Source organism: Dunckerocampus dactyliophorus, chromosome 1, assembly GCF_027744805.1.
Source record: "Dunckerocampus dactyliophorus isolate RoL2022-P2 chromosome 1, RoL_Ddac_1.1, whole genome shotgun sequence".
NCBI lineage: Eukaryota > Metazoa > Chordata > Actinopteri > Syngnathiformes > Syngnathidae > Dunckerocampus > Dunckerocampus dactyliophorus.
The window spans coordinates 37,102,477-37,112,424 of record NC_072819.1 but is presented as its reverse complement, the minus strand read 5'-3'; the positions used below and the strand labels follow the sequence as shown (position 1 = coordinate 37,112,424).

The 9,948-nt window shown below is 41.1% G+C and overlaps 1 protein-coding gene across 1 annotated transcript in view; it reads left to right on the top strand.

Annotated features, from left to right (window-relative positions):
- Positions 1-1,915: 1,915 nt before the first annotated feature.
- Positions 1,916-9,948, top strand: part of LOC129180600 (sodium- and chloride-dependent taurine transporter-like) — a 32,089-nt gene continuing 24,056 nt past the window's right edge. The window contains exon 1 of the mRNA XM_054775135.1: positions 1,916-2,084. The gene's annotated coding sequence lies outside the window, so the exon portion shown is untranslated. The remainder of the gene's footprint in view (positions 2,085-9,948) is intronic.

Sequence of the window (9,948 nt, the reverse complement as noted above, 5' to 3'; positions counted from 1 at the left end):
TGGCAGCTCTGGAGAAACAAACAGCGTCTGTATGTGAGCAAGGATTACAGCGTCACCATGTGACCGCTCTGACCTTAGACCGACCTCTAACACAAGACAGACCAGCAGCCTCTTCAGTGCAAATAGAAGAAAAATGTGTAAATGCATTATGGGTACTCCAGTGATGCTGAATGGTACCTATAAAACACTACAGTATTGGATGTTAGTGTTAACGTGACACTTCCTGCTATGGGGAGTGTTTTCCTCCCCCATGTCTCTTTAAGCTACTTTACATTCATGGATTGTTTTTGTCGCCAAATAATGAGAGTCCACCCTTTGCTTTTTTCCAGTTTCCTTGACTTTGGGATTTAGAAAGCATTTACAGAGCTTTTCTTCTTGGCAGGGTAACACCATCACTGAATGTCTTAGACACTGAATGACTTTGCTCTTTTCTTATGTTTCCCTGTGCAGCTGATGTAAGACATTGGCCTTGAAGATGATTTGGGGATTAAGCAAGTCATGCAGCGTCCATAAAGAAACAAATATTTAACAGACTTGTTCATGAAATGTTTTTGTCGGTCATCATGTCTTCACTGAGAGGTTAAACAGCAATCCAAGCGATTTTTAAACATCTATGTTTGATATTAACCTCACCATCACCACCACTGTTGATCACTATGATCCTTCATGTGTCACGTATCATTTTCACCTGATTGCACTTTTCTTTTCCCGTCCTTTTCTACCTGTGACATATTATCTTCTACATCCGATTCCTACATGTTGTTTTTGCATCCCGTGTTTGCATCATACACACATACGCATGCACACACACACACACACACACACACAGAGTGCTACCATCTGTTTTGCATGGATGATGCTTCAGATTAGTGCACACACACACTGAACAATGTCTACTACAGTGTGTATTTTCAGTTTGGCTGCATGAGCTAGTGCGCTTTGATTTCATACTTAAATTATATTGTGAAATTTATATGAGATTTGGTAAAGTTAAGAATACAACATTTTAAAAGAATGCTCACTTTTAATTTACACCATTTTTTGCAAGCAAGGAGAACATATATTAAGTTTAAGTTAGTTTAAGTTAGCTTTGCTTCTTCCTACTCCTTTTTGGACATGTGGAACTTTGAATTGCAATATGTGATGTATTCCATTGTAACTTGTATGCATGTTCAAAAGGAATGAAACCATTACCACATCCATCCATCCATCCATCCATCCATCCATCCATTCATTTTCTATGCCGCTTGTCGTCACTAGGGTCGCGGTGGTATGCTGGAGCGTACCCCAACTGTACGCAGGGTACACCTGTACTGGTCGCCAGCCAATCACAGGGCACATATAGACAAACAACCATTCAAACTCACATTCACACCTATGGGCTATTTCGACTCTCCAATTAACTTAACCCTGCGTATTTTTAGAATGTGGAAGGAAACTGGAGTACCAGGAGAAAACCCACGTATGCACGGGCAGAACATGCAAAATCCACACAGAGATGCCCAGACTGTGTGGCCAACATGCTAACCATTACCGTATGTTTCAAATAGTAGTTGCATCATTGATTACGTGAAATGTTTGGGTTGCCAAAAACAAAATAGAGACAAAAAATCAGACATAAATAAATATTATAAATATATTGAAAAATACAAATACTAATAAGAATACATGCATTTTCTGTTTCTATTAATTTCGAGCATCTTCTTTACAATTCCCTTATCTATGACATGCCTACAGGAAGCTTGCACAGGCGTACGTGTAAAAAAAAAAAAAAAATCACGGCAATTCTACACTTGCACGCCAGTCCGTGACAACAACACAAAACGCCAGTTTCCACAATGCGATTTTGTTTTTTTGGGGAGGGGGGGGGGTCCTCCGTCCTGAGACAGTCAGTCAGGTGCGCTGATGTAGACTGTCGCTTTAAGACGTTGTTGCATGGAGAAGCTAGTGATTTTCCACTCAAACTGATATTAAAGTCGAGCCGCTTCACAGAGCGTCATGGTCACGCGGGAAAATTGGCTTAATTTTTTCAATCAACGCTGAACGTGAAAGACTTAACGAGGAACACGCAGCTCCACTTACAGGTAAATCTCTATATTGTGTATTTACGCACGAAGCCAGAAAAGAGGATTGCAATTTTTACGTTAAAAATGCAAATATGTAATACATTTATTGTCATGACAATGAGTGGTCACTGTGTTTCCTTAATAGTATTAATGCTCAGCTTATTCATCGTATGCGTTCTCCATTTCTGCCTTATCTTATTTTTATCTTTGTGCAGTAGCCTTGCTGCAAACGCGCACAAATAAGCTTTGGCCATTGAACTCCATTTCCTCTGTGAGACTGATAAACAGAATATTACGCTCACTGCGCATTGCTTATTTTTAAGGACCGATGTGATGCCCGCAGGGTTATACTCACCGCACTTTCACCTCATTAAGCCTTTATCAATAAAAGTAATGAGTGATAGGATGGAGTGCTTCTGATCTGACCAACACTGAGATTAATTTTAATGACCTTTAGTCAAATAACCTGAATCGCATCATATCTTATCAGTTTATGTACCCAGGCCCCAAATCTTGATCCTTATTTATTTATTGATGCACAATGGTATAAAAAAACAATCACATATAATGATTCAAGGCAAATAATTGTGCAGGAGAGGAAAATAAGCCTAATGGGCCTTCTAATGTCTAATGTTACTTTTCATTATGGTTCAACATGAATAAATAACAACCTCTTCTAATCATGGGGGTCTGGGTATCATTGCCATGCCTGAAGGTGAGTTTATCCTATTTTAATTGCCCAACTGCTTAATTGCGCTTACCTTGGAATTAAATCCATTTATACCATCCATACCATATTGACACATTTAGTGCAAGATATTGTACTTGCATAATACTTTGTAGTGTTTGAACTGTTAAGGGTTACATAATATAGTCCATAGAGCATGACATGGGCAAAATGCCATGGATTATGTTGTCATGCACATTTTAGAGGGGGAAAAATAACTATTAACTAATATATATATTATTATAAAATGTTATATGTAACATTGACCATGTAGCAATTATATATATATATATATATATATATATATATATATATAAAATTGCTAGAATTAGCATTTTGCACATTTGGATCTTAATGAGGTTTTAAGTAGAGCTACAATATGCAAAAACAAGAATGGGGAGTGAGACAAAAAGTACTTTGAAAAAGTAATTTTTTGAAAACAACAATTAAACTGAAATAGGCTGTTTATCAGCTGATCAAAAGTTTAACACCACAGCTATAAAAGCCAAAATCTGCTCAAAATGTTAATTTTCTGTCAGGCATTCACACTGTCATGCCCTCCTGATGGCTAAAGCTAAGAAGCTTTCTCTTTTTCAACGTGGTCGGATTGTGGAGCTGCATAAGCAAGGCCGCTCGCAGCGTGCCATTGCTGCTGAGGTTGGGTGCAGTAAATCAGTCATTCTACATTTTTGGAAAGATCCTGAGCATTATGGAACAAAAAGTCAAGTGGTAGACCCAAAAAAATCACACCTGCGCTGAGCCGGAGGATCCAATTGGCTGTCCATCAAGACACAAATTAAGGCCCTTACTGGTGCCGACTGCAGCGCAATAACCATCAGACGGCATCTGCGGGAAAAGGGTTTAAAAAACAAAAAAGGAATTCAAAGACTTCGTCTCCTTCAACGCCACAAAACTGCCCGTTTAGACTTTGCCAGGGAGCATCAAACGTGGGACATTGAAAGGTGGAAAAAAGTTTTATTCTCTAATGAGAAAAAAATGTAACCTTGACAGTCCAGATGGCTTCCAACGTTACTGGCATGACAAGGAGATCCCACCTGAGATGTTTTCTACCCAGCACAGTGGAGGGGGGTCCATCATGACCTGTGGTGCTTTTTCATTCAGTGGAACACTGGAGCTTCAGGTGGTGCAGGGTCGTCAAACGGCGGTGCTTAAGTGCAGATGTTGCAGCGGGCATCTTTCATGACTGAGGGCCCTCGTCTGTGTGGTAACAGCTGGGTTTTTCAACAGGACAACGCTGCAGTTCACAGTGCTCGCTTGACCAAGGACTTCTTCAGGGAGAATAACATCACTCTTTTGGACCATCCTGCATGTTCCCCTCTTTTAAATCCCATAGAGAACATTTGGGGATGGATGGCAAGGGAAGTTTATAAAAATGGCCATCAGTTCCAGACAGTTGATGCCTTTCGTGAAGCCATCTTCACCACTTGGAGCAATGTTCCCACCAGCCTCCTGGAAACACTCGCATCAAGCATGCCCAAACCAATTTTTGAAGTGATTAACAAGAACGATAGAGCTACTCATTACTGAGTCCTACTGAGAACATTTTTTGTTCTGGTTTGTTATTTTATGAGCGATGGTCTTAAACCTTTGATCAGCCGATAAACAGCCTATTTCAGTTTAATTGTTGTTTTCAATAAATTACTTTTTCAAAGTGTTTTTTGTCTCGCTCCCCCTTCTTGTTTTTGCATATTGTAGCTCTACTTAAAACCTCATTAACATCCAAACGTGCAAAATGCAAATTCTAGCAATTTTTCAACTGGTCTTAAGATTTATATATATATATATATATATATATATACATATATATAAACAAAAAAAAATTATATATATATATATATATAAACAAATGTATATGCAAAGGAACTGACGTCTGCATTGACACACAATGTGAGTTTTTTTTTTTGTCAAAAGTGACACTGATTCAAAATCAGATTTATTGTGATCTTATTTAAGTGCAATTTTTGATAAAAGGGAGAGACTGAGTCCCTTTTATGATAATTGTTTTTTTTGGTCTTTTTTTTGGTTTAATTTATTATGTTGTTTAATTTATTGTATTTAAATGCTCCTGAAATTCCAGTTACTATGTTAATTACCCTTGAGAAATTACAGTTGCTTTTGATACGATGTACTCGCATTATAATGCCGTATATTTGTCATGAACGGTTAAGGCCGTAATGCAGGACCCCAGAATGCAGAGAAGAGTCACTCCAAAAACAAAAAAAAGGGTGTCCTCAAGGGTTAAAGGTACAAAACACGGAAAGGGGAAAGTACAACCAAAAACTACCAGGCTGCGCCACGGAAAAAATAATAAGTGGGGCTGAGATTGCAGAGGTTGTCAAAAAGCTTCTCGGTGGATGAGATCCACCTGGAGTTCTTTAAGGCCCTGGATGCTGTGAGCGTGTCTTGGTTGACACTACTCTGCAGCATCACATGGATATTGAGGGCAGTGCCTCTAGATGGGCAGACCGGGGTCGTGGTCCTGCTTTTTAAGAAGGGGGACTGGAGGGTGTGTTACAACTATCGTGGGATCACACATCCCAGCCTTCCTGGTAATGTCTATTCAGGAGTTCTGGAGAGGAGCATTCGGCGTATGTTGAATCTCAGATTCCGGAGGATCAGTGTGGTTTTCGTCCTGGTCGTGGAACTGTGGACCAGCTCTACACTCTCAGCAGGATCCTTGAGTGTGCATGGGAGTTTGCCCAACCATTTACATGCATTTTGTGGACTTGGAGAGAGCATTTGATCATGTTCCTCAAGGAATTCTGTGGGGAGTACTCCGGGAATACAGTATGGGGTAACGGACCACCTAATTCAGGCTGTACGTTACTTGTATGACCGGTGTAGAGTTTGGTTCACATTGCTGGCAATAAGTCGGACCCATTTCCAGTGAGGGTTGGTCTCCGGCAGGGCTGCCCTTTGTCACCGATTCTGTTCATTACTTTCATGGAGAGAATTTGTAGGCGCAGCCAGGGCGTTGAGGGGTTCGGGTTTGGTGGCTGCAGGATGATGATGCGGTCCAGCTCGCTTCATCGAGTCATGACCTTCAACTATCACTGGATCGGTTCACAGCTGAGCGTGAAGTGGCTGGGGATGAGATCCTGCCCAAAGTGGAGGAGTTTAAGTATCTCAGGGTCTTGTGAGGGAAGGATGGAATGCAAGATCGACAGGTGAATTGGTGCAGCGATGCAGACGCTGCATCGGCCCTTTGTGGTGAAGAGGGAGCGTAGCCAAAAGGCAAAGCTCTCAATTTCCCGGTCGATCTACGTTCCTACCCTTACCTATGGCCATGAGCTATGGGTAGTGACCGAAAGCGGGTACAAGCGGCCAAAATGAGTTTTCTCGGTAGGGTGGCTGGGCTCTCCCTTAGAGATAAGGTAAGAAGCACTGTCATCCGGGAGAAACTCATTGCATTGAGAGAGCCAGATGAGGTGTCTCAGGCATCTGGTCAGGATGCCTCCCGGACACCTCCTTGGGGAGGAATTTATATAAGTGGTAGCAACATAAAAGGCAACAAAATGAACTTTCCCGCCTCAAACATTCACCCGACCCAGTTTTCCTACAGTATATGGGGAAAAAACTAGGCATCAAGATGCAGAACCTTCATCCAGACAGTCAGCACTTACTGAGACGTGTGATCAGCAAAGTAAATACAAATGGAACCGCAAAAAATTGTGTACGTTCACAGAAAGTCATCGCAAAAGAAGTGCTGCCCTTTAGACAGTAAGATCTGTGAGAACATACGTTACAAATGTGTGTGTGTGTATGTATGTATATATACAGTATGTGTGCGTGTGTGTGTGTGTGTTAGTGTTTAGTATTGTGCTTGTCATGATCCACTGATCACGTTCCCCCAGTTTAACTGTCCAAATCATGTTGAGGAAGCTATTAGGTTTTAATTGACTGTCATGCCAGCCGTTGTGAAGCAGTGAGTGGTATCTAAACAGACCACAACCACCATTCCTTATTAGGCTTTGGTATAGGATGATAATGGACTTGTTTACGTAGCCCAGATAATAAAGCATGTGTCATGGCAGAATGGGGGACAAGAATTCAAAGTGGCCTGCATTCCACAAGCTCATTAACAGTGTTTGGAGTAACAGTGTTAAAAATAGCAGTGTTACTTAAGCTGTCATTGTTTTCCAATAATGGGTATTGTAATTTATTACTATTTCAAATGTTACAACATGTTACCGTTACTGACATTGAAATGTGGCATGTTATTATGCACACTCAAAAATACAAATGAAACACCTTTGTTTTTGCTCTCATTTTTTCAGAGCTGAACTGAAAAGATCTAAAACTTTGTATATGTCCACAAAAGGCCCATCTCTCTCAAAGCTGGGGGTGTCCAGAAAACCAGTCATGGGTGATATGTCTGGTGAGTGGGTTGGGCATCGATGGGAACCGGGACTCAGATTCTCCCGGAATTGTTCATTTTTCAAAATTTCAAGCCCTATGTTGAGTAATTGAGCAGCCCGCCGAGCGGCCAAGATGGCCACATAACAGCAATGGCGAAGAACCCTCAAACACCAACGAAGAAGAAGAGGAAGGAAGCGTTTCTGTTCCTCCATTTCAATCATGGACAGTGTAGACCGCGCTTGAAAATTTGTTTGAAATTCAGCAAAAAAATGAACGGCTGGCGCCGTGCAACATTTGCAGCGCCGTCGTATCATGCAAAGGAGGGTGCATCACTAACAGGTTCACGTTGTACAGAGTGCCCTGTTTTTGACGCACTACGTCGGACTTCTTCCAACCATTCAAGTAAGTAAAACAATAAATTACTGCGATCTTATGCCTACATTGAAGCAGCAAACAAATTATACTTTATACTGCAAATACGGTGGCCAACTCAAACATCCAGCTAACGTAAGACTGTGTACATTTTCATAGACAAATGACCTGGCGTTAATGCTAGCTTTAGCCAGGAAGTTGACCAGACTGCGTTAAGTGTTACTCCATTCACCTTACTTGTTTTCACGCAGGTTAGTAGGAACATGGTTAGTAATAATAATAATAATAATAATAATAATAATAATGACTAGATTTTCATAGCGCTTTTCAAGGCACCCAAAGCGCTTCACAATGAAGTGAACCCATTATTCATTCACTTCTCAGTCACACACTGGTGGTGGTAAAATACATCTGTAGCCACAGCTGCCCTAGGGTAGTCTTAACGAAACGTGGCTGCCAATTCGCGCCTACGGCCTCTCCGACCACCACCAAATATTCATTCACATTCATACACCAGTGTGGGCAGCACTTCGGCTATCCTGCATTATAAACACTCTCTAACACAAACAGGATATGTATCGTTGTTTTTTCATGAGGTTTTGAAAAATCAAAAATTTGTGAACATGTACTCCCATGTAAAGGGACATCTAAACATTTATGTTCAAGTTCAATGGTTTGATATTTACATACTGGTTAAAATAGCCCTGTGAGAAATTCATAGTAAAACATTTCATAAAAAGTTCATATAATTTTTTAAAAATCATGGAGATTTCTTCCAGGAGCTTTGGTTAGCGCCCTCATTTAAACCATGCAAACTTTTATGACCCTACCTGTGAAAAGAATCGGAATCGAGAATCGATGAACCGGAATCGGAACCAACCGGAATCGCTCAAACTCAAACGATGCCCAACCCTACTGGTAAGTATGCTGGCCATGCAAGAACTGGGGTGTTTTCAGTTTCTAGGAATTGTGTAGAAATCCTTGAACATGGGGTTGTGCATTATCATGCTACAAAATGAGATTATGGTTGTGCATGAATGACATAACAATGGGCGTCAGGATCTCATCACAATGTCTGTGTGCATTCAAGACGCCGTCAATGAAATGCACTTTCAGCTCAGCAGCAGTTCAGCTCATGAAAAATGGCATCAAAAACAACAGTGTTGTGTTTGTTGTTGCTGCATGTGTATCAACAATGTAGATGTTGCTTCATTCGCCATTGTTCACTTCTGCTACACAGGAAACTTCTCAACAAGAGTGGTGGTTGCTCACTCTCAGGAAAACACTACCCCCTAGCTTTTGGTAGATAATTGCAAGTCACAAGCTCAGTCCTCAGCCTAATCTCATGAAACATCTCACCTGAATTATTTTGGCCTAGTGGTTAGCATGTTGGCCAACACAGTAGTCTGGAGATCGGGAAGACGTGGCTTCGATTCTCCCTTGGGCAATTCTCCCCGTGCGTTCGTGGGTTTTCTCCAGGTGCTCCGGCTTCCTCCCACATTCCAAAAATATGCGTGTTAGGTTAATTGGTGACTCTAAATTGTCCATAGGTATGAATGTGAGTGTGAATGGTTGTTTGTCTATATGTGCCCTGCGATTGGCTGGCGACCAGTCCAGGGTGTACCCCGCCTGTCGCCAATAGGCTCCAGAATGCCCCTGCGACCCTAAAGAGGAGAAGCGGTATAGAAGATGGATGGATGGACGCTGTTTCTGATAAAATCACAGTTGTCTTGCAGGCATGCTAATACCAATAATACCAATACTAATGCTGCGGAATGAAGCTACATTCACTAAATAAACATGAAATTCACCAATACAGTAATGCAATAGGTGCTTACTACATAATCACATTCGGTTAGTTAAAGACAAAAATATCAAGGTACTGCAACATTAACGTATCTTTTCTGTGGAACCGGTTGACATATTAAGTAAAGCGCGGGAGGGGGGTTCAGAGTGTGGCATAGAGAGCCTACCCTCAGAGAACATAACCCAGTTGGAGCCTCCCATCCTCCCAGAGATCTGATTTTCAGGAGCACATTTTGTGGCGTTTTCTGCTCACCCCAGACTATCTTTGCTTGCTCACTATAGGAACTAGGGCTGTCTTTGACTAAGGATTTTTATAGTCGACTCTGTTTCGTTAGATTTTGTCCATAGTCGACTAATTGTCAGATGTTGTTTTTTTTGTGCATATGTAATGCGCAGCCCTACAAATAAACAGATCTCATTTGTGACTTATTCTTCCGCAAAGAAAAAGGAGAAAACACTCAAAGAAATAAATCTGGTATTTTTCCCCTTTTTCTTCCGCCTCATCTTTGGTCCCAAATGGTGATACTATGTGGGAATGCATACAGCTAAGATATGGTTGATTTATTGAGTGCTAATGTGCATATTTGTTCAGTACAC